Source organism: Saccopteryx bilineata, chromosome 4 (assembly GCF_036850765.1).
Source record: "Saccopteryx bilineata isolate mSacBil1 chromosome 4, mSacBil1_pri_phased_curated, whole genome shotgun sequence".
NCBI classification, from domain to species: Eukaryota; Metazoa; Chordata; class Mammalia; order Chiroptera; family Emballonuridae; genus Saccopteryx; species Saccopteryx bilineata.
The window spans coordinates 168077605-168101778 of record NC_089493.1 but is presented as its reverse complement, the minus strand read 5'-3'; the positions used below and the strand labels follow the sequence as shown (position 1 = coordinate 168101778).

General features: G+C 44.9%; 1 protein-coding gene across 6 annotated transcripts in view; it reads left to right on the top strand.

Moving 5' to 3' along the window:
• Positions 1–24174, top strand: part of FGF1 (fibroblast growth factor 1) — a 112597-nt gene that overhangs the window by 53688 nt on the left and 34735 nt on the right. The window contains exon 1 of one of the 6 annotated variants that reach the window (XM_066272830.1): positions 8063–8192. The exons of 3 other annotated variants lie outside the window; for them this stretch is intronic. The gene's annotated coding sequence lies outside the window, so the exon portion shown is untranslated. Of the gene's footprint in view, positions 1–8062; positions 8193–8706; positions 8800–23271; positions 23563–24174 lie in introns of those variants that run through there. 2 more of the 6 variants (XM_066272831.1, XM_066272824.1) reach the window with 2 other exon arrangements.

Genomic DNA, 24174 nt, shown 5'->3' with positions numbered 1-24174 from the left:
GGGTTAAGAAAACTCGGAGTTCTGTTTGCTTCTTGAACTTGAGGCTTTAGTTCTTTCCACAGGCTTGGGAAGTTCTCATCTATTATTTGTTTGAGTATGTTCTCCATTCCATTTTCTCTCTCTTCTCCCTCTGATATACCTATTATTCTTATGTTATTCTTTTTGATGGAGTCAGATAATTCTTGTAGGGCTATCTCATTTTTTTTAATTTTTGAGTCTCTTACTTCTTCTCTATGTTGTGCCTCAAGTTGCTTGTCTTCTATTTCACTAATCCTCTCTTCTATCTGACATGTTCTGTTAGCTAAGCTTGTTATTTCGTTTTTCAGCTCGTGAATTGAGTTTTTCATCTCTGTTTGATTTGTTTTTATAGTTTCAATTTCCTTGGACATATATTCTTTGTGTTCATTGAGTTGTTTTCTGAGCTCCCTAAATTGCCTTTCTGTGTTTTCTTGTATATCTCGGAGGATTTTTAGTATTTCTATCTTGAATTCTCTGTCATTTAGCTCCAAGGTTTCCAATATATTAAATTTTTTCTCCATAGATTTTTCCTCATCTAGCTGTGTTACCTCTCTTTCTTTTGTATCCATGATATTCGATTTTCTCTTCCTTAATGGCATCTGAGGGTGGTTTTGTTGATAGTATTAATGAGATTTAATAAAGAATAAAAAGTTAAAAAAAATAAAAATAAAAAAAATAAAAAATCGGAAAGAGTTGTTTTTTTAAAAAAAAAATTAATAATGAAATAAAGAAAAATAAAATAAAAATTAAAAAAAAGGAAATTATTCCCCCCCTCCTTTTTTCCTCTCCTCTCCTCTCCCCTCTTTTTTGAGAAAATCTTGTGGTGGACTGTGAATTATAACAAACAATGCCTGTGATGGAGGGCCTGAATTGGGGAAAAGTAATAAAGGGGCAAAAAAAAAAAAAAAAAAAAAAAAAAAGAAAAGAAAAAAAAAAGGAAAGAAAAAAGAAAAAAAAAGAGCGTATGGATCTACAAAAAGCAAATAAGGAAAAATTTGGGTCAAGAATGAAATGATTTGCTTTTAGGTGTTGGTTGTCTAAGAGTTATGATGAGAGGAATAAGAGGAAAACGGAAAAATGGGGGGACAAATTAAAAAATTACTATTGTATTTAGTGGAACAAGAACTAGATAATATGGAGAGCCAGGGATGAGAGCACTGCTAGTGAGTTAAAAAGGTGAAGTAAAAAACCCCCAAAATGCCACAAACATAGGTTTGAGTCCCAGATAAGATAATTTGTTTGTTATTGAGGTTTGAATGAGAGGAGATGTAAAGGAGAAAGGAAGAAACTAATATAGAGGGAGAAAAGAAAGAGAGTGAGAGAAAAAAAGAGGTAACCACTAAGAGAAGAAAAAAGAAAGGAGAGAGAGAGAGAGAGTTAAGGGTTTTGGAGTGCAACCCTCATAGAGAGAAAGGAAGAGAAGAGAAAAGATAATGGGAGATGTAACACTTATGGGTAGTGTAGTTCAAGGAGAGGAGAGAGTAAGACCGGTAGAGAGTTAATCGGCCAAATTGGAGGAGGAAAAAAAAGTATCAAGAATGAAGATAAGAGAAACAAACGAACAAATATAATAAAATGGGATAGGTTATAAAGTCTGCAGATTATTCTTGATTTTGAGAGGTTATCTTCTTGCTTTTTCTTTTCTCTCCCTCTTCCTGGTCGGTGACTCTGTACCCCGGGTTCTGCCCCTTTGGCATGCTCAGGTAGAGGTTTGCAGTTGATAAGTCTCTATGGCAATGTCATGTATTGTGCTTTAGTCTCGTTGGCAGTCGAAGCTCAATAGCATTTATAGGCTCCGACAGTGAGAGAGTCCGTGTAACACAAGCGGGCGCCCACTTCCGGGGCGCTTCTCACTCACTGTCTGCGACCAGGATATCCGGCCAGCAGTCTCACGCTCTGAGTGAAACCCCCAACCGCAGGGAAAAGTTGTAGCGTTGGAATTGAGTCTCACTCCGTCCCCGTGCGCGGCTTTTGCAAGGCGCTGGGGCGGCTCGAGATTCCGCTTTGGCCCACACAAAGGCCCCTGACTCTGCCCCTCTGTGCGATAACACGGGCGTGCACTGCCGAGGCACTCGGAGGAATTGCTCACTCCTTATCTGCGTGCGCAAACCAGGATATGAGGCCGGCCGCGTTTCCCTGAGTGAAAACCTCACCAGCACGGAAAATTTCCACCGTTGGAATTAGTTCTCACTCCCTCCCGTGCGTGGCTTTCCCAGGAAGAAATTCTCGCCCACTAACTGCACACCGACCAGGAGACCGGGTAAAATGGCCGCTCTGCTTTTCTTTCTTTGTTTGGGTTTGGCGCAAGTGTTAGCTTGTATTGCCCGGGTTGCCACAGGATCAGTTTTTCCTCGGCTTGGATCTCCGTGCCACAGCCTGGTTCAGCCGTTTGTGCCGTGGCCTGGATCTATTCACCCCCTTTGCCCGCCTCAGTTTCTATATTCACAGTTACCAGAGAAAGCCGCCCTGTTTAGGTTAGTGAGGAAGGAGGAGCATTTCTTACTCCCTATTTCCTTCGGGCTTTGGTTATATATTTAGTCAATTTTTCACTCAATCATACCTTTGGGTGTATTGCGAAGCATCTGGAAGCTCCAAGTATAGGTTTTTCTGTTTCTGGTTGAAGATCTTGTTGAGTTTTGGGGGAGATTTATCGGTATCGCTTCCTACCCCGCCATTACTCTGACGTCATCCAATTAAATTCTTTTGATCTTCAATCTATCCAGTCCCCTCCCCTGTGGTGGATTTCTTCTTATTGACAAACATCCTCCAGTCTCTCATTTGGGAAAATTCTCCCTTCTCCAATTCTCTCCATTCTTGCTTCCTCAAAACAAGACTCTACTCTTAGTGTGACCACAATCCTTCCTGGAAGGGTTGTGTGGACTCGCTGCCTCCAATTCCTCATCACTGACTCAAGTCTTTTCCTGCCTCCTGGATTCTTCATTCAGCCATCCATCTATGGGAAGAGAACTCGATGATCATTTCTTGAGCTTTATGCTGCTTGACTTTTGTAGAATCTGATACTTTTGGTCACCCCTTTCTTGACCCTGTCTCCTGCTCTGACCTTCATAAGCCTTATTAGTCTGTTTCTTCTTTGACTCAGCTCCCCTCTGTCACACCCATGCTGGGGCTCCCCCACGCCCACCAGTTCTGTCTTCTCCCATTCTCTCCATTGATGACCTCACCAAGCCCCAACCTCAATGAACATTTTAGCAAAGATGCTCATTTCCTCTCGAGTTCTCATTCTGTGGCTTCAGAACCACATTTCCAACTGTCTGAGGGATAAGCCCACGTCAATGTCCTGCAGACAGAGCAAACTCAACCTGCCAAACTCCAAGCATTCCCCCTTTGGGACTGCTCTATTTCTGCTGTGTCATCGCTTCTCAAATTTAATGTGTGTACAAGTCACCTGGGGTATCTTATCAAACTGCAGGTTCTGGTTGGTAAGTCTGGGGTGGAGCCTGAGATTCCACATTTCTATCAAGGGCCTGGGTGATGTCTCTGCTGTCGTCCCAAGGACCCCACTTTGAGTAGCAACATGCTAGAGAGGTTTCCATTCTCTGGGCCATGGGTTCTTAACTCTATCTGCAAATAAGAACCATCTGGGGGTTGTAATAGTTGTAACATGGTTTAAAAATCTGCATATAGTAAAAATAAAAAAATTAAATAAATTACCTCCTTTTTTGTCTGTTTCTAACCCAGACAAATGAAGCAGAATTTCTGGGTGTGAGGATCAGGCACCTGCATTCCATAAGTAACTACAGAGTTTCTGTTGGGCTAGGATTGTGCTAAAGACCGAAGAGATGGTAGTCAATAAGACAAAGCCCTTGTGGGGCTCACAAATGAATGGAAATGGAGGTGATAAAGCAGAAAAATAAACAAATATCGGAGAGGATCTCAGGCTAAGTGCTATAAAGGAAACTTTTGAGTTCTCAGATAGAGAGAAACTGAGAAGGGGCAACTTTAGTTAGGATAGCTAAGGGAAGACCCTTGTGCAGAGGTGACATCTGAGCTGAGTCATGAGCCATGAGGAGGTGGATATGCAAAGGTTTAAGGGAAGAGAAGCATTTCAGGCTGAGGGAACAGTGTTTCCAGCAGAGGGAACAGCAAATGCAAAAATGCTGTGGTAGGTCCTTGCTTACTGAGTTCAAAGAAGAGAAGGAAAGCCAACAGTGTAGATAGACACAACAGGCGAGGGAGGGGAGGTGGGGGGTGGGGCTGCAGAGAGGCCGGAGCCAGATCAGGAACCTGTAGGATACAGTCTTGCTGTGGCTACAGCAACAGGAAACCACTAGAAGGATTTAAGCCAGGGGTCCCCAAACTGCGGCCCCATGGGTCACATGCGGCCCCCTGAGGCCATTTATCCGGCTCCCACTGCACTTCCGGAAGGGGCACCTCTTTCATTGGTGGTCAGTGAGAGGAGCATAGTTCCCATTGAAATACTGGTCAGTTTGTTGATTTAAATTTACTTGTTCTTTATTTTAAATATTGTATTTGTTCCCGTTTTGTTTTTTTACTTTAAAATAAGATATGTGCAGTGTGCATAGGGATTTGTTCATAGTTTTTTTATAGTCTGGCCCTCCAACGGTCTGAGGGACAGTGAACTGGCCCCCTGTGTAAAAAGTTTGGGGACCCCTGATTTAAGCAAACAAGGAAAGACCTGACTTAAGCAATCTGCTATCGGAGGGCAGAGATGGGAACAAGGAGACAGCTGAGAAATGATGGTGGTTTGCAACATAGTGGCAGTAATGGGGAAGATGGAAGAGGTCAGGCTGAGGGTACAGTTTGGAGGTAGAACTTACAGAACTTGCCGATGAACTTAACGGGGCTAAGTGAAGGGGAGAGACAGAATGAGCTCTCCGTTTGGGGGCTGAGGCACTGGGGGAGTTTACTAAGTTATGAAATATTTCAGAAAGAAAAGATGGGGAAGTGGGTAGAAAGGATCAATAGTTCTGTCCGGGGTCATGTTAAGTTTAAGGTAAATATTGAACATCCATGTGGAGATGTTGTGCAGAAAGTATAAGATCTGGCTATTAATGATCTTTCCAGCCTAATCTCCCCCTCCTGTGAACTCATAATATGTAAGCCATCCTTAACTCAAAATATACTGTTTTTTTTCCTCACCTTGAATTTTCCCAGCTCTGTTCCTTGCCCATGTAGTGTTTTCCATCCAGTCTACCTGCCAATCTTGGCCTTTTGAAACTCTCCTCTCCTCATCTACACAAACCATCTCAAGTAACCCCTCCTCCCCAGTATCTCAATTATCAGTGATTGGTGACGCCTGGGAACTCCTACTAAAATGTGATGCCTTGTTAGTAACGTTCATCGTATCTCTCTATGTGTGTTTACCTGCCCTGCTGGGTTGGAAGTTACCAGAGGGCAGGACTGGCATCCTTTCCTTTAAGCATCTCTCCATGATATCCACAAATGTGCCTAGCACATAAAAGTAGCTAAAGAATAGGTACATTAGATGTCTTGAATAAATGAGTGACTAAGACATGTCCTGAGATGAGGACCTGAGATTGACCTAGACACTGGTGATCAAAGGTGGGAGGTTTTCTTAATCCTGTAGGACTGGGGGGTTGCTGGGTCTCTGTGTCATGGGTGTGAAATTATGCAGTACAACGCTAAGAGCCTCGGCAGCTGTACGTCATAATTTTTTTAACTCTCTAAATGGTAATGCATGTAATCTGCTTAAGTATAAGAATATATATATTTAAAATCTGAATTTTATTTATTCTTCACTAAAGAAACCTGTTATTAAAAAAGTATGTTCTTTCCTAAGAAAAATACATTTGTAATCATTGCTACTGCTGTTCCAGGCCCAACTTTGCTAAGACTGGGCTTTGGTCCACTTTACTTTCTGTTAGTACATGTCCTTTATGCTGGGGCGCGGGAGACTGGTGCTGAGCCCTGATTATTTTATGTCCGTGTGCCCGATCTGTCCATGAGGCCTCATTAAAATCGGACTGACTTGTTCCCCGGCATTTTGCTTCATTGTGTGCCAGGTCATGGGTTCTGAAGCGGAGAAGAGACAATGACTGGTCAGTTATTGGGTAGTTGGGTGTTTGCACACCAGCTGACAGACCCCTAGAAAGTGAGAGCACAACAGGATAGAAATGGGAGTAGTGACTTTGGAAGAAGGCTGGGGTGTGACCTCTGCTCAGAAGGGTGTGAGAGGTCAAGGATGACTCCCCTTTGAGTAGTGAGTTTTTTCATGCTCCTCGCTGACCCCCGAGAGTGAGTTATTTTTTTCAAAAAATGAAATTAGTTCCAGTTACAGTTTTATTAACTTAAAATCAAGTTTGTTTGATAATCAATTTATGGAAACAAGAAGAACATACATTTGCCTTTTTTTAAATGTTGCCGTTCACATGTCCAATCGTACTCTGGATGGTCAGGAGGAATGAGATCGTACATGAATGTTTGTACTACTCAAAGGGTTAACAGAGAAACACAGATAGTCCCTGATATACAGTGGTTTAGACTTATGATTTTTTGACTGCTCAAGGGTGTGAAAAGTGATACTCATTCAGTAGAAACCATACTTCGAATTTTTATCTTTTCCCAGGCCAGGGCTATGTGGCACAATGTTGTCCCACACTGTTGGGCATCAGAAGTGAGCACAGCTCCCTGTCAGTCGTGTGATCCTGAGGGTAGCAACTGGTTCTCTGCAGTGTATTCTTTGTGTGTGATGATTCTGCCCCAGTTTAGGCTAATGTAAGCATTCTAAGCACGTTTAAGGTAGGCTAGGCTAAGCTATGATGTTCGGTAGGTTAGGTGCATTGAATACATTTTCCCAATAATATTTTCATCATACAATGAGCTTATCGGGACATAATTCCATTGTTAAGTTGAGGAGCATTTATACAAACAAAGAAAAGAGAAGTAATGGAGGCTGTTGGAGGAAGATGGTAAAAGGACATTATCAATACCAGCACCTATCACCTATTGAATGTTGATTACTTACCAGTCATAGCGATAAGGTCTTTATATAAATTGTCTGATTAATTTCTTTTCCCATGACCTTGTAGTCAACCCTACTATGTAAGCCATTTTGCATTTGAGAAACTTGAGGATCAGAGAGGTTAAGTAACTTACTCAGGCTGACAGAGCCCATAAGCAGAAAAGCTGGGATTCAGACCCAGGTCTGTTGGGTGCCAAAGTCTATGTTCATAACCACCTTTTAATGCACCCTTCTGATACTGATTCAGGGACATTCCCTACCACCCTGCCTGCTGTAGGGTGAGAAACTCAGTGTCTTTCAACACCCCCCCCCCCCCGAAGCGAGGTGCTAGGTGATGAGCTAATTCGGAGCTGTAGTTCAAAAGCCCTGTGAGGATGGGGCTGTCTGCCCAGCGCTGCAGCACTCAGAGCAGAGATGCTCTCATCCTCACCAGGGAATACTCACTTCATTGTGTCGGGCCCCGCCTCAATGTTTTTTTATTGTCTGCTCTTTGCCATGAGTAATGCCACTTTCCATTTTAAGCCAGGAGCCTCAGAAGATGACCATGTCCTAAGCCAGGGTTTAAAGCTAAGTGCTGCCTGGGGGATTACTCACCCACTTCAAGACGTGGCCAACATCACATCCTCCCACTCAAGATGCTGCTGGAATATCTTATTCCTTGCCAAAGCCTAAAGGAAATCTGGTTTCCCCTGGAATCAGACTAGGAATGGTGCCAGGTTATCTAAAAGCTGGCGAGTTAACTGGTCCTCCAAGTGGAACTACTATGGTTGTTCTGGTCCCCTCCTCCATGGTCAAGTTTTATGGCTCATTCATTCATTTAACATCTGCAGAGGGCCTACTGCAGAGTGCTAGGCACTCTGCTCTGTAATGGTTATATTGCAGTGATCTAGATGGCTTTAGGAGGCTAACAGTCTAGGGGAGGATAAGCAGACAACGATAACAAAACATTTTAACCAGTGTATTAAATGTAAGTATAAAGGTCAAGTAGGAACTGGCTAGGTTTCTTAATTATAAACAAACAAAATTGACTTTGACTGATATAATCAGAAAGAGGAAAAGAGAACCTGGGTAGGCCACAGAACCACGGGGAAGACATGGAGGCCTGGCATCACACTGAAGGAATGATCTAGCCAGATCAAGATGTGCACGTGTGCCTGACCAGGCGGTGGCACAGTGGATAGAGCATCAGACTGGGATGCGGAGGACCCAGGTTTGAGACCCCGAGGTCGTCAGCTTGAGTGCGGGCTCATCTAGTTTGAGCAAAGCTCACAAGCTTGGACTCAAGGTCACTGGCTTGAGCAAGGGGTTACTCGGTCTGCTGAAGGCCCACGGTCAAGGCACATATGAGAAAGCAATCAATGAACAACTAAGGTGTCACAATGAAAAACTGATGATTGATGCTTCTCATCTCTCTGTGTTCCTGTCTGTCTGTCCCTATCTATCCCCCTCTCTCTGACTCTCTCTGTCCCAGGGGGGGGGGGGAGATGTGCATGTGTGTGTGCATGTGCGTGTGTGTGTGTGTGTGTTGCGGGGGTGGGTATCCCTCGAATATGAGAGGGGGCTTCAGATGCTGGACTGCCAAAAGGAAATAACCAGGACAGCAGGTAGCAGTAGGGAAGGTGGGGAGAGAAGGCTGTCTCAGAATGACCTAAGATAGTCTGAGTCAGAGAAACCAAAAGGAACAGCTTAAAGAGAGCCCGGACTTACTGAGTCAGGCGGCACCAGGCCCGGCACCAGGTTCACAGGGTTCCCTCAGCAAGAGAGGTTTGCCGCTCAACCTCGAGGCCACTGGGGGGAGACACGGTGTGTGGCAGCAGGTAAGGAGGAACTATGTCTGGCTTTTCCTCTCATTGTCATGTTCTTGAGGCCTTTCTGGAAGGCCACTGCTCTCAGTATGTGCCTTGAGATGGCAGAGCCCAGCTACACCAGAAGAAATGTTCTCTGCAAATAGTTGGAAACAAGGTTTGGGATAAGCCAATGGGATCATGATAATAGCCAACCTTTATTGCTGTGCTTACATGCATAATTTTATTTAATCCTCATAATAAGCCTGTTAGTTTACAGATGAACAAGCGGAGGCACAAAGAATAGAAATGACTTGGCCAAGATCCCATGGTTAGCAAATTGTGAAGCTGGGATGCAAGTGTAGACCTACTTTACTGTAACTGAGAGTCTGAGGACAGAAAACAAGAAATGAGGAGCAGAGAGGAAAAATGGTCATTGTAGAAGGAGAAAACGTTTTTTTCTATGCTAAATTCATAATAAGGAATTGGAAGCCTAATCCCTTGGCTATTACCTCTCTCATGGGTACCATTTTGAATCCTAAGGTCAGCTATTGCTCCCTACTGAGAAAATTTCAAATTTTATCCAAAGTAAAAAAGCCCTATCTTTCCTAGAAGGAGCCTTAAATGAGAAACTTAGTTTTGAGGGTTTTTTTGGGTGTTTTTTTTTTTTAAGTGAGAGGAGGAGAGATAGAGAGACAGAGTCCCACATGCACCATGACTGGGATCCACCTGGCAGCCCCCATTTGGGGACAATGCTCAAATCCACTGAGCTATCCTCAGTGCCTGGGGCCAATGCTCGAACCAGTTGAGCCACTGGCTGTGAGAGAGGAAGAGGGAGAGAAGGGAGAGAGGGAGGGAAGAGAAGCAGATGGTGTTTCTCATGTGCGCCCTAACCGGGGGGATTGAACCCAGGAGGTCTACATGCCAGGCCAATGCTGTATCCACTGAGCCAACTGGCCAGAGCCAGAAACGTTTAGTATTAACTCAGGGCATTGACCCCTAGACTGCAGCAAGTAGTATATGTAGTAGTTTTAATAAATTTGTAAATAAAAAAATTATCTGATTATATAAATAATACATGCTACTTATTAAAAAATTAGGGAAATGGAAAAATATAAAGAAAACAAACATCATTTTAGCCTTACCATTCAATGATGGCTGTTGTCACATTTTGGGGTGTGTGTGCATGTGATCTGGAGTCTCTTTTTCCAATGCATATGTATAGGTATTTTATTTTATATTACTGTTCAAATTCCCTTTATTTCCTTTTGTTATATAACAAGACATGAGTGATAGTGGCCTGGGTGCTTACAAACCCAAAAGAAAGAAGGCTAATTTTTCATGAGGAAATTGAAGTGGGGATGCAGAACTAACCTTCACAGTTCGTTATTTAATACAGAAGGAGTGATGGGGAATTTTTGGCAAAACTGTTACATATAAATCCTCTGAGGGTTAAGTAATGTCATTACTCTTTTGTGGTGCATTATTGGTATTACCTTTTAAAATCATAGTTTTTTTATAAAAAAATTTTTTTGGTCCTGCTGGTTGGCTCAATGGATAGAGCATTGGCCCGGCCTGTGGACGTTCTGGGTTCAATTCTTGGTCAGGGCACACAGGGGAAGCACTCATCTGTTTCTCTTTCCCTCCCTCTCCCTGTCCCTCTTCCCTTTCTTTCCCTCTCCACCTTCTCTCTCTCTTCTTCTATCGCAGCCAGTGGCTTGATTGCTCTAAGCCAGGGGTCCCCAAACTACAGCCCACAGGCCGCATGCGGCCCCCTGAGGCCATTTATCCGGCCCCCGCTGCACTCTTTCATTGGTGGTCAGTGAGAGTACTGTATGTGGTGGTGATGCAAAGCGCAGCGTAGCTCACGTACAGTACTACTTCCGGCGACACGGAACACACGCGTCATGGCTCCGGAAGCGTGTCATATCACTTGTTACGGCTAGCAGTGACAAATATGGAACTGGACATTGACCATCTCATTAGCTAAAAGCAGGCCCATAGTTCCCATTGAAATACTGGTCAGTTTGTTGATTTAAATTTACTTGTTCTTTATTTTAAATATTGTATTTGTTCCCGTTTTGTTTTTTTTACTTTAAAATAAGATATGTTCATAGTTTTTTTTTATAGTCCGGCCCTCCAATGGTCTGAGGGACAGTGAACTGGCCCCCTGTGTAAAATGTTTGGGGACCTCTGTTCTAAGCGTCAGCCTCAGGTGCTAAGGATAGTTTGGTTGAATTGGCCTCAGATGGGGGTTGCCATGTGGATCCTGGAAGGAGCACACACAGGAGTCTGTCTCACCATCTCCCTTCCTCTCACTTAAAAAAAATTTTTTTTCCTACTGATTTAAGAGAGAGAAAGAAAGAGGAAGGAGTGGAGGGGGGAAGAGAGAGAGAAGCATAAACTCATTGTTCCACTTAGTTGTGCACTCATTGATTGCTTCTCATATGGGTCCTGACTAGGGATCCAACCCATAACCTCGGTGGGCAGGAGCAATGCTCTATCCATTGTGCCATGTGGCCAGGTCCTTAAAACCACATTTTAAAATATCTTAAATAATTGTAGTTGTTTTAACTTCATCACTTTCCTCAAAGGAGAATTTTACCACAGTATTCAATTTTGCTAATCAACTAAATGAATGTCTGTAGAGTAGAGCATGATGGGGAATGCAAGTTAGTTTGTTCAAATGAGTGGGCAGATGACATGACCCTCCCCCCCGGGGTATACTGGACATAGTTAGTATATGTGCCTGTTTCTTTAAGGAAGATTTGGTGTTTCATTATTTATTAATGTTTATGGCTGGTAAACATTACCTGAAAAATACATAACATAATGATTAACTTAATCAAGTAATCATTCACTTATTAGGAGAGATTTATTCCACCATCTATCATTTGGATGACATTTAACAAGGTTACAGACAGAAAATAGAAGAGCAGTTGCTAGGACTGAGCACCAAATGGAATGCTGGTTCTGATCCCACTTTCCCTTCTCTGGCCTAGGGGACCCCATCTCTTTCCACATCCCGGTCATAAGGCAGCTCAAAGCCCCATGTCCAACACACACAGCAGTTTGGCTTTCGCTGGAAGGAATGCAGTCTGGCCTTTGCGGTCCCTTCTGAGCGTCTCCTCTCGAAGCCCGTGTGGCTCAGCCAGAGCAAAGCTAGGTCTATTTGGTCACTTCTCTTGTCACCTCTTGGCTACATCCAGTGCCACCCACCCCTTGTCATTTTCCCAACGCATCCAAACAAAGTCCTACCAGTTCAGGAGCCCAGTGTATTCTCTCTGTGTTGCCAAGACATCTGTTTTGTGTTGGGAGTCAGGGGCCGGTCAAGTGCTTGCACAATGCAGCTGAATTTGCTGATGTAAACACAGTTGCTTGCATGTTGAGTTTTCTGACCCTGAAGAGGCCCCAAAGAACTATCCTCAGGCCTCCAGCAGGACTTTACCCCCAGTCTGCAGGGACAAGAAAAATAAACTTGAATTTAATGAATAAGTTACAGCCAAGAGGAAAGCAAAGCACCTGGTTCCGCTCTCTTTTTCCACATCGCCACGTAACCCTTGTCTTCGGGCTGCTCCTTGTCCCGCACTGGGGCGATGTCACTGCCAAGGGCATCCACGTGGTGACCCCGGAAGCCAGGCGGTCACAGCGAAGGCTCAACCTAACATCCTTAGTTCAGAGCTCTTTCTAACTTTGCTTTTTTTGCTTTGTTTTCTCATACTTCTTTAGATTTTATTTTTACTTACAAAAACAGTACATAGTAAGAATCTATTTTAAAAGTTAGTCATCTCCAGTCTCGCTTTCAATTCTACTTTTTAGCTCCAGTATTCCACTCGCAGACATCAAAGTCAATCATCATTCCCATGAACACAGCTCCTCACACTGTTCTCACCTGTGAACATGAGAATGATACTTACGCTGAAGTGCCGCTGCACGAAAGAAATCGTGAGCTATCTCCGATGTACTTAACGAGACACACAAATTAGACTTAATTAGTTATATACTTTTTTTTTTTTTTTCATTTTTCTGAAGCTGGAAACAGGGAGAGACAGTCAGACAGACTCCCGCATGCGCCCGACCGGGATCCACCCGGCACGCCCACCAGGGGGCGACGCTCTGCCCACCAGGGGGCGATGCTCTGCCCATCCTGGGCATCGCCATGTTGCGACCAGAGCCACTCTAGTGCCTGAGGCAGAGGCCACAGAGCCATCCCCAGCCCCCGGGCCATCTTTGCTCCAATGGAGCCTTGGTTGCGGGAGGGGAAGAGAGAGACAGAGAGGAAAGCGCGGCGGAGGGGTGGAGAAGCAAATGGGCGCTTCTCCTGCGTGCCCTGGCCGGGAATCGAACCCGGGTCCTCCGCACGCTAGGCCGACGCTCTACCGCTGAGCCAACCGGCCAGGGCTATACCTTTTATTTTTAAAATTTCATCACATGGTTCATGTGGACCCTATTTCCACCTTCTGTGGCAAGCAATACTGATTTTATATTTTCAGTAGTTATACTTAGTTTCTGCTTGATATGAATTCCCAACTGAACACTGATACGACTTTAAAAATACTAATTTAAATAGTAACCAAAAAACCCATTGTATCTGCGTACATCTAGACTACTCAGGACAAAACATTCTGCATATAGAAAATAAACCCCTTCAAAGAAAGAAAATGACAAAGGAAACAAGATGCCCCAACCAAATCCCAAATCAGGAAACTAACCAATGAGATAGCAGACATCTCAGAACAAACATGGACATCTGTGGTCTAATTTTGGAGGGAGCATGAAAGATGATTTTATAACCACCGACCCCAAAAACCAAATGTCCAGTTAGTCCTTACTGCCTTGTCTCCTTTCTGCACCCCCACAGGTTCCTTCTCTCATTCCACCCCCCCTTACCCGCCCCCTGCATTGAAAAGCCTATAGCATTCAACATTCTCCATAGAACCACACGGGTATGGATCCCCTGCAAGAGTTCTATGCTCCAAAGTTATTGTTCCCGTCCCCCAAATCAAAACTCTTTGAAAAGTAGGTATGTTTCCAAAGTATTAGCCAGAAGTCTTAGTCATTCGATTTAATAAACATCAACAAATATCACTGATATCTACTAAGTGCAAGTGTGTGTCGATGGGGAAAGGGAGTACGTAAGATCCAGTTCTTCCCCTCAGGAGTTGAAAATTTACTAGGGAGGCCAACCAGAGGCTGCAAATCACTGTGATTACAGGAGGAAAGAACAAATTTTGGGTTGGCAAGATCAGGATAGGTTCAGGATGAAGGCAACCCTGGCCCTCTTAGAAGCATTTGTCCTTTAAATAAATTATATTAACTCGCATGCCCCTGACAACTGGTGGATTATTTCAAGTCCCTGGCCTATTCTGGGCTAACAACTAAAAGAAATTTTACCAGCCTGATGTTTCTTCCCTGAAATGCACCAGCTCCTCGTTCATGAAAAGACCATACTGTCTCCTCCAGCTGGTGAGACAGACTTGGAAGCATGTGGCCCTGCACACACCCCAAACCCACCTGCTGAATTCCTGCTTATTTTCAAAGCTGATGCTCAATGTTACTTCCTCAGAGACATCTCCCTGTCTCCTGGTCTACGGGTGCACTCCTGTCTCCTGATCCACTGTCTATGGGTGCACTCCTGTCTCCCGGTCTACTGTCTACGGATACACTCCCTGTCTCCTGATCCACTGTCTACGGGTGCACTCCTGTCTCCTGATCCACTGTCTACGGGTGCACTCCTGTCTCCTGATCCACTGTCTATGGGTGCACCCCCTGTCTCCTGGTCCACTGTCTATGGGTGCACTCCTGTCTCCTGATCCACTGTCTATGGGTGCACTCCCTGTCTCCTGATCCACTGTCTATAGATACACTCCCTGTCTCCTGATCCACTGTCTATAGATACACTCCCTGTCTCCTGATCCACTGTCTATGGGTGCACCCCCTGTCTCCTGATCCACTGTCTATGGGTGCACTCCCTGTCTCCTGATCCACTGTCTATAGATACACTCCCTGTCTCCTGATCCACTGTCTATAGATACACTCCCTGTCTCCTGATCCACTGTCTATAGATACACTCCCTGTCTCCTGATCCACTGTCTATAGATACACTCCCTGTCTCCTGATCCACTGTCTATGGGTGCACCCCCTGTCTCCTGATCCACTGTCTATGGGTGCACCCCCTGTCTCCTGATCCACTGTCTATAGATACACTCCCTGTCTCCTGATCCACTGTCTATAGATACACTCCCTGTCTCCTGATCCACTGTCTATGGATACACTCCCTGTCTCCTGATCCACTGTCTATGGGTGCACCCCCTGTCTCCTGATCCACTGTCTATGGATACACTCCCTGTCTCCTGATCCACTGTCTATAGATACACTCCCTGTCTCCTGATCCACTGTCTATGGGTGCACCCCCTGTCTCCTGATCCACTGTCTATAGATACACTCCCTGTCTCCTGATCCACTGTCTATGGATACACTCCCTGTCTTCTGATGCACTGTCTATGGGTGCACTCCCTGTCTCCTGTTCCACTGTCTATGGGTGCACCCCCTGTCTCCTGATCCACTGTCTATAGATACACTCCCTGTCTCCTGGTCTACTGACTAAGGGTGCATTCCCTGTTTCCTGGTGCACTCTCTTCCTACTGCTACCCCCAATCTGATTTCAACAGAGAGATACAGGAAGGGGCCCTGTTTCAGACTTCCTTTTCCTCTGCTCACCTGTATAAAACTAAAAAATAGATAGTGAAAGCAGGGTTTTTGCTTACTTTGTTTGTTTGCCTCTGTATCCTCAGTGTCCGATAAATCACAGTAGTTAGTAACTATCTGTTGAATGAATTAGTGAATAATAAGAGACTGATTCAACTTCATCTCTTCCCTAGGCTCTTCCTCTCTCTGGTCAGTTTGTTAGTTTTGGGGGTGTGGGTCAATAAATGGCTTTAGAAAATACACAGGATTCATTTCAGATTGACTTAGTCAAAGATACTCATACTCGGGGTCAGTACAGGGACTGGCAAATTGGTATAGGTTCTCAGGCTTTGGCTCCTGGGGCACTTCTAAGTATACAGAGGGCCTTTTCAGCAAAACCAGTGAGCCGTTCAGCCTGGCATGACTGGCATTGCCCTGCCCTCCCGCCTTTCTTTCACCAAATATTTATTAAGCACATATTATGTACCAGGCCTGTGCAGGACACTGGAGGGGGAAAAATAGACACGGGCTCTGCCCTCAAAGAGCCAGGTCAAGGGGAGAAACAGTCCAGCAATACTCCAGTGAAAAACAGAGGGGCAAGGGGACTCGGGCTGGGCGCTGGGCCTGGCCTGGGGCCAGTGGACAGGAAGTCTGTCTGAGTAGATCTGAGGGGAAGTCTAAAGGAGAAATAGGAATATCCCGGGGGCAGGTGCGGGCTGGGTGGCAATGTTGGCAAAGAGAGGTCCAGGCCAAGGGAGAAGCAAGTTCAAAGGCCTGGAGGTGAGAGCAAACCTGGCATATTTGCAAACTGGAAGTTCAATTTTGTTAGCAGCCACTGATGGAGTCAATACTAGGGAAGTCTTTTATTTTATTTATTTATTTATTTATTTATTTTTTAGAGACAGAGAGAGAAGCATCAACTTGTTGCAGCACTGTAGTTGTGCACTGATTGTTTCTCATATGTGCCTTGACCCGGGAGGGGGTGGCTCCAGCTGATCCAGTGACCTTGGGCTTCAAGCCAGCGACCATAGGATCATGTCGATGATCCCCTGCTCAAGCTGATTAGCCTGCACTCAAGCCAGCAACCTCAGGGTTTTAAATCTGGGACCTCAGCATCCCAGGTCAACGCTCTATCCACTGCGCCACCACTGGTCAGGCACCAGGGAAGTCTGGGACCTTCTTACTCAATGTCAAGCCCAGGAGAGCTTGGAGGCGGGTTGGGCCACTGGCTGCACCTCAGGAAATGGCTAGAATATGAGCTCCATGGTGGTACGACTCTGCAGGCTTTGTTCACTGTCTGAGAACCGGGATAGGAAGGAGCATGGATCCTTAATAACCATTTGTTGAGTGAATGAATGAAGAGCTCTGGTGATGGCCTCAGCCATCTCCTCTGGTGTCACCAAGCCCCACCAAACCATAAGGCCAAGAGGCGTATTGTGAGTCTGTTCTTCGCCCCCTGGCCTTGCCCCAGTGTCTGACCTGCCCTCAAACCTCCCAGAGATGACACGGTCTTGCAGGTTTTATAAAGTAAGTAGCATGACTCGGAAATTCAGTTTTTAAGGTCAGACACATGCAGCTGAGGGACAGACGACTTGTCCAGTCATCTGGTGAGTCAGGACAGCATGGAGAGGGGCAGGGACAGAGTCCTTAATGCCTAGCCTGGCCAGCCGGGCAGAGCGGAACTCTGGCTCCATAGCATTGTTTGTTATCTGTTAAGACACATGTGCCTCGCTTTCAATCTGCTACTGAAGATCAGTAAGCCCCACATTCCCAAAGTAGCACTATCTCATCCAGAAATTATTGTTCCTGGCATATCTGGTGCTGGGGTTTTAAAATACAAGTTTAGCTCTTCTCTTGGTATGATGCATTGGCTAAACACTGCCCTCTGTCTCAAAGAAGGCTACTGGGCCAGTTAGTTCAAGATCCCCCCTCCGGATGCTATGAAGAGTGGACACCACATGTGGCCTACGCCCACACCTACCATCCTACCTGAGGTCCTGCTACCTTTTACTTGGACCATTGCATCTAGTTTCCCCACTTCTGCCTCTCCTCCAATACTTCTCCACTCAGCAGCCACAGTGCCATTTTAAAAAGGTAAATCTGACCATGTCTCACCCCAGCCTGCATGGTTCAGTGATTTTCCATAGTCCTATAGAAAAGGCCTATAGGGCTCTGCATGTCACAGCCCTGCCACAGCCCTCTCTCCTCATCCCTGGCGGACTATTTTCAGTTCCCCAAATGAAACATGCTCTTTCTAGGCTCAGGACTTTTGCACATGTTCTTCCTGATAACTTCTTCTCCCTCTTCACTAGGAATATAAATGTCCCTTCCTCCAGGAAGTCTTCTCATCTCCCAGGCTCTATAGGTCAACCTATTATCTGGCTCCCATGGTGCCCTGGACTTTGTTGCTGTAACATTCAATTCACTGGGAATCCCTTTTAGGGTGAGTCTTCCCCACTAGAATGTGAACTTCAGGAGGGCCTTATTGAATCTTTCCTGTTCTCTACTATAGTCCTCATGTCTGGCACATAGTAGGTGCTCATTAAATGTTTCGAGTGAATGAATAAGTACTCAGGTCTTTAAAAAGCTGGGAACAACTTTATTTAAAAAAAAAAGAGGCAGAGAGAAACAGAAACATAATGGAACCTTGTCAAAATTCTGAGCCATCGGACCTTCCTCACCCTAGAGGCCTGAGTTCATCTATTATGGGCTTCTTAATTATGATTAGGTGCCAGTTCATTCTTCAGAACTAGTTTCTAGCTCCGTTTAGAGAAATTTGGGCCTTTCCATCGGGCACCACCATAAGAAGCAAAGCAGAGCCTCGGAGCCGTCCAGAGGAAGTCAAGGCCGTCGAGGTGCCTGCTGGACGCCCGAGCCTCTCATTGCGGAGACAGGAAGCCCTCCTGCTCAGCCTCACACAGCAGAACTGGCGAGGAGGACCTGGGGCCGTCACTCATTCCGCCTCAACCTGTTTTATTCCCCCCCACACCCCAGCAGGGACAAACCATCATTGAGCAAAGGAAATATGAGTAATGGAAAGAAAGAGAAAAAAAAATAAACATATCAAAACGGGCAGTGTCCCCTGGGCCACTGCTTTTAAAGAAAACAAGGAGAGTGGATCTGGAGATATTTCAGTGACTTCGCTAAAAGGAGAAAAATAATCAAACAAGCCCTTCCCTTCCAGGCTGAATTCTTTTCCTCTACTTGGATGTAGAAAGAACGGTTACCCTGGACCACGGTTCTCACACTCTGGTTGCACTGGAATCCCCTGGCAGGCTTGTAGAGGCTGCAGGTGCCAGGCCCAGCCCAGACCCCGTGTTCATAATGCTGACAAACAGTACACAACCTAGATGTTCAGTAACAGGGGATTACTTAACACAGTTCTGCATGTCCCTATACTGATCCTATGCAATTACTACAAATGGAAGTGCAGATTTATGTTTATTAATGGGGGGGGTCCTAATGTATTGAGTAAAGCCAGGTTATAAATGATCAGCTTTTCAAACCACATATATATCATAAAATGAACAATCTGCTCCGGTGATGGCCTAGGCAGTGGGGGGCAATCTGAGAAAAGGATTCTGAGCATGTGCAGATAAACGCTGCAGGGAGGACGACTGAAGGGGGGGCACTTAAGAGCAGATAAAATGTCTTTGCAACATTTTCCCTGAGGAGAGAGGCCCCCCCACAGGAAGAAGGTCAAGTCTGGTCTATTTTTGCAGCAGCATTTCAAGTGGTTAGTGAACTTATTTCCTGTGGTTCACAGGAATTCTGCAGCAGGCTCTCAGGAGGATGTTGGTGATAGGGAACAGGACTTCATGGGTGAGAATCAATAATTATCTCTATATTTGCTTCACATTTTTCTATAAAAATAATCTAGGGGAAAAACACTTGCTTTGGAAGAGCAAAGTTCATTACGGCACAGAGAAGATTGGGATATGAAAGTAAGTCCCTTAGTATGTGGCAGTGTCCTTAGGTGACGATTTTATAAGCTGAAGACAGATTTATTCATTCATTCCCTTCCTTCCTTCATTCAGTCTAGAGACATTTGAGCAAATCCTCTGTGCCAGGCATGGTTTAGGGGCTGGGGAGACGATAGGGACTAAACATGCTGCTGCCTTCAGGGAGCTTCCAGTCTAATGAGGGAGATAGACATCAAACAAGTAGACACATGGATGGGTCTTTACCTAACTGCAAATGATGGGAAGTGTTGCGGGGAAAAAAAACCCCAGGAGGCAACAAAAAGAAGAATAAAGCAGAATGGGGACAGAACCTAGATCAGGAGGTCAGGGTGGACCCCTGAGGAGCTGCTGCTTCCGTAGCCATCTGTAAGGTGAGCAGGGCCACAGGAGGAAAGTGCTAGAGACAGGTGTTGCTGGAAAGTGAACAGTTTGTATGAAGGCAGCCATGTGGAGAAGGCCACGGTGGATCAAGGGTCCCAGAGAGGACAGGAGTGGCTGGAACACAGTGGGCAAAGGGACAGAGTGGCAGGAGCCAATGCCAGGCCACACGGGATCTTGTAGGCCATGGGAAGGGTTTATGAAAATGGAAAGCCACAGAACGTTTTTAAAAAGGGTGTGACTGACCTGATGTGGGTTTTAAAAAGTCCCTCTGGCTTTATGTATAAAAATTATTGGAGGGGACCAAGTACAAAAGAGGGGGCTACTTCAGATGTTAAGATAGCCATCTATGGTGGGCTGCTCTGGGTGTTGACAGTGGATAATAAGTACATGAATTTGATAACCCTCAACTAGAGTCAAAGGGCTCACTTTTGAGAGGTTAGAGAACCAGACTCATTAAAAGGGCTGGGGCTGGCCTGACCAGGCGGTGGCGCAGTGGATAGAGTGGGATGCGGAGGACCCAGGTTAGAGACCCCAAGGTCGCCAGCTTGAGCACGGGCTCATCTGGTTTGAGCAAAGCTCACCAGCTTGAGCCCAAGGTCGCTGGCTTGAGCAAGGGGTTACTTGGTCTGCTGTAGCAATATGAGAAAGCAATCAATGAACAATTATGGTGTCGCAACAAAGAATTGATGTTTCTCATCTCTCTCCCTTCCTGTCTGTCTGTCCCTATCTGTCCCTCTCCCTCTGACTCTGTCTCTGTCACAAAAAGAAAAAAAGAACTGGGGCTGATGTGAGACGGGGGAGTCACTTGCTTCAGGTAGAACATTTACTCAGAAATCAAGATAAATAGTATTTCAATGCAATATATTTTTTAAAAGTCAAATTTCATGCAAGAAAAAAATGACAAATGAAATATCAAATTAAAAAAATAATAATAAAAAGGCTCAGTAACAGTGCTGGGCCAAGCTATACAAGGAGTCTGAGGCAAAAGGAAAAAAATCAATAGTATTGATTCTTTATTCAAAATTTTGATATTTTGTTTCTTTCCTCACGGCTAGCTGATCCACCCCACCTATAAAACAAAGAGACTACCATGTGACCCTAGCTCTGAAAACTGATATTATGGGAAGAAAACTGACGACATACATCACCATAAGCCCCCTGGTGGTATAGATGGTATCTTTTCTCCTTATTCTGGAGTCTCTGAGACAGAAGGTGCATAACAGTTGCTCCATAAATATTCCTGATGATAATGTTAATAGCCAGCATTTATCTGGCTCTTAGTATGTCAGATATTTTGATACAAGCTGTTAATTACAATCTCATTTGGTCCTCACAGCAGTCCTGTGAGGTAGGAACACTGCCACCCTGTTGTACTATGCCTGGCATGTACTTGATTAGCATTTAGTAAATATGGGAAGATGGATCAGGAGACGGGAAAATGAGAGGACAAACGTGGTGGACCTCTCACTAATCCTCATCCACACTCTGTGGATAACCAGTGCTTCCACCCACTTGCCCTGTAAACACAATTCTCGGACAAATGCTATTCACCAAACTTAAAAGGATCAACAGAAAAGGGAAAGTAACCTTAAATAGTAACTTTTCCTATAAGGATTATTTTTAGTAAGTTAGTTGAGTTTTTTTTAACCCAGCACCTTTCTTTGAGAACAGAGTTCTTGAATTCACTCGTTCCCAAGTATTTTTTGAGCAATTACTATGTGTTAGGCACAGATCTACATGCTGACATATAATGTGAGCAAAACAGACCTGATCTGGGTCCTCATGAGGCTTACAGTCCTGTGTGCGCGCGCACGCGTGTGTGATTGTGTGTGTCACGTTTGTGTGTAAGCATGTGTGTACACATTTGTGTGTGTGTGCGCCTGTGTGTGTCATTTCTGTGTGTATGTATGTGTACATATTTGTGTGTACATGTTTGTGTGTGTTGTATATGTGTGTGTGTGTATGTATATGTGATGTACTGGAGTGAGACAGTAACAAGTAAACAAATATAAAATCACAAATGATCATAAATGTTATACAAGAAACACATTTGGGTCTGAGACAGAGCACAAGGAAGTGATGAGAACCCTTCTAGATATGGTGGGTCCGACATAATTAGACCTGGGCAAGCTCGTAGTAGTCATTTGCTAAAAATGCTATGCAAAGTATTATTTTGAAAATCAAGTTGGCCTGGCCTGTGGTGGTGCGGTGGATAAAGCATTGACATAGAACTCTGGGGTCGCCGGTTTGAAACCCTGGGCTTGTCTGGTCAAGGCACATATGAGAGTTGATGCTTTCTGCTCCTCCCCTCCTTCTCTCTCTCTCTCTCTCTCCTCTCTAAAATGAATAAATTTTTAAAAAATCAAGTCAATTAAATCCCTACAGAATGTGAAATTTGAAAACTCCTATGGAGGGCAATTTTGAAAAGCAATACCCACTTATTTATTTATTTCATATGAACAGACCTATAGGAAAGTTAATTACACCATTAAGGGTTCAAGAATACAACACCATTAAAACATTGGGAAATGCTCTGCCTTCTGGACGGACCCATCTAAATGTCGAGAGTTATCGGCTTCCATAGTAGCCCCTTGAATCCAACAGCACCGAGGAGGAGCCAAGGAATGTGGGATCTTTAAAAAGTTGAGAAGAATTATGTGCAAAAACATGGCATCCTTGAAACTTAAGAGAAGACACTCTGACATTTCTCTGTACTTTTCTTGCCTAATCTGTTTTCAAAGGCCAATAACAGAATTCTCCATTTTTCAAACAACCCCACCCATTTGATTTCTAAAAGATGAGAGAGGAGTAGTGAACAGTGGGCGATATAAATGGCTTTGAAAGGTCAGTTAGAAAAAAGAAATAGAAAAGGAGGAAAATCTTGAGGAGTGGAAACCACGCTTTGAGCTACCTGCCAATATGAAAGAGAACACCTGTGAGAGGCCGCATTTGGCCGAGGAGTGACCTGTCACAGTTATCGGTACCCACCTTTCCTTGCGAGTTTTCTGATAAATGCCGTCCTCTGCAAAGTGCACTGTCTTGGAGATGTTAGAACCCAAGGCACATTTATTTTAGTTTAGCTTCTTGGACACATGGTTTCAACCCACCTGCGAACGCTTTCATCCCTTATCAAACCCTGTTCATCTCCGGGAGCCTTCTGTGATGCTCTCTTGCTCGTCTACTTCCTATAAAACCCACCTGGTGCCTGCCAGCAGCGGGCTTGTGTGCGGACCTGTGTGTGAATTCCAGTGGCTGGTCCCAGGACCACGCAAGCTGTCAGGCATGCTGACACAGGGCAAATGGTGCGAGTGGGAGAAGGGTCCCTTTTGGACTTTCTATGTGAGATCAAAGAGAGTTGGCAAGTAAAACAAACCTCTAAAAATAACCAAAGTCCTTAAAAAGAAAGACTGTAAAAGGAAGCAGGGTTTATACTACCCTGATATAGACGCTGCAAAAACTAGTTACTGGAAGGCTGGGCCTGGGGCAGGTGACTGTTTTCTCCCTGCCCTTTGGCCGTGACTGTTGCTGGGCCCCTTTGTAAATCCTGCTTGCTGCGGGATGCCTCTGCTGGCGTGTAGCTCTCCGGGCACAGCCAGGGCCTCTGTGGCCCACTTTCAAGAACCAGAATAGACCCTGACACGTGAAATGAGCTCCATGGAGTTTACATTCCTCTTCCGTATCCAAGCGCCTTAAAACACAACACCGCACGCCGGGACTGCTAAGCATTCTTCCAGAGATGCCTGGATATCATCTGTCTGGCAGAAATGTGAGTTTTGTCTTTTTTATTTAATGTTTTCAGTGAGCCTGGGACCCCCGGAAAGGAGGCGGCCCTGCAGAGGGGTGACACAGTAAACTAATGTCTCAGGACTGAGGATTTTATTCTCGGCTAAACCACAGATTTGCCTTGATAAGCTAGCTGTTCAGCCTTCCTGCGTCCCAGCTCTCGGCTAGAGAGAAAGGGAAAGTGCATAGCTATTCGTGTCATAAAAGGAATAGCAAATACAAATGATTCGAAAGTACTTAATGTAGTGTCTACACAGCAGGCACCCAGAGATACTGGTTTGCTCCAGTGCTTTGCAAAAGGCCAAGTGCTTTTAAAAATGTAAATAATCAATACACAAAAACATAAGCTCTTATTAACAACAATTCCTTCTATTTCTTAGACACTCATTGTATGCAGGCCCTTCTTAGGCCTTACTCTAGTCTCTCTCTCTCCTTTTTTAAAAATTTTTTCCCATTGATTTGAGAGAGAATTAGAGGAAGGGGGAGGGAGAGAGAGAGAAGCATCAATTTGTTTTTCCACTTAGTTGTTCCACTTAGTTGTGTGCTCATTGATTGCTCCTCGTGTGTGCCCTGACCAGGGACTGAACCCATGACC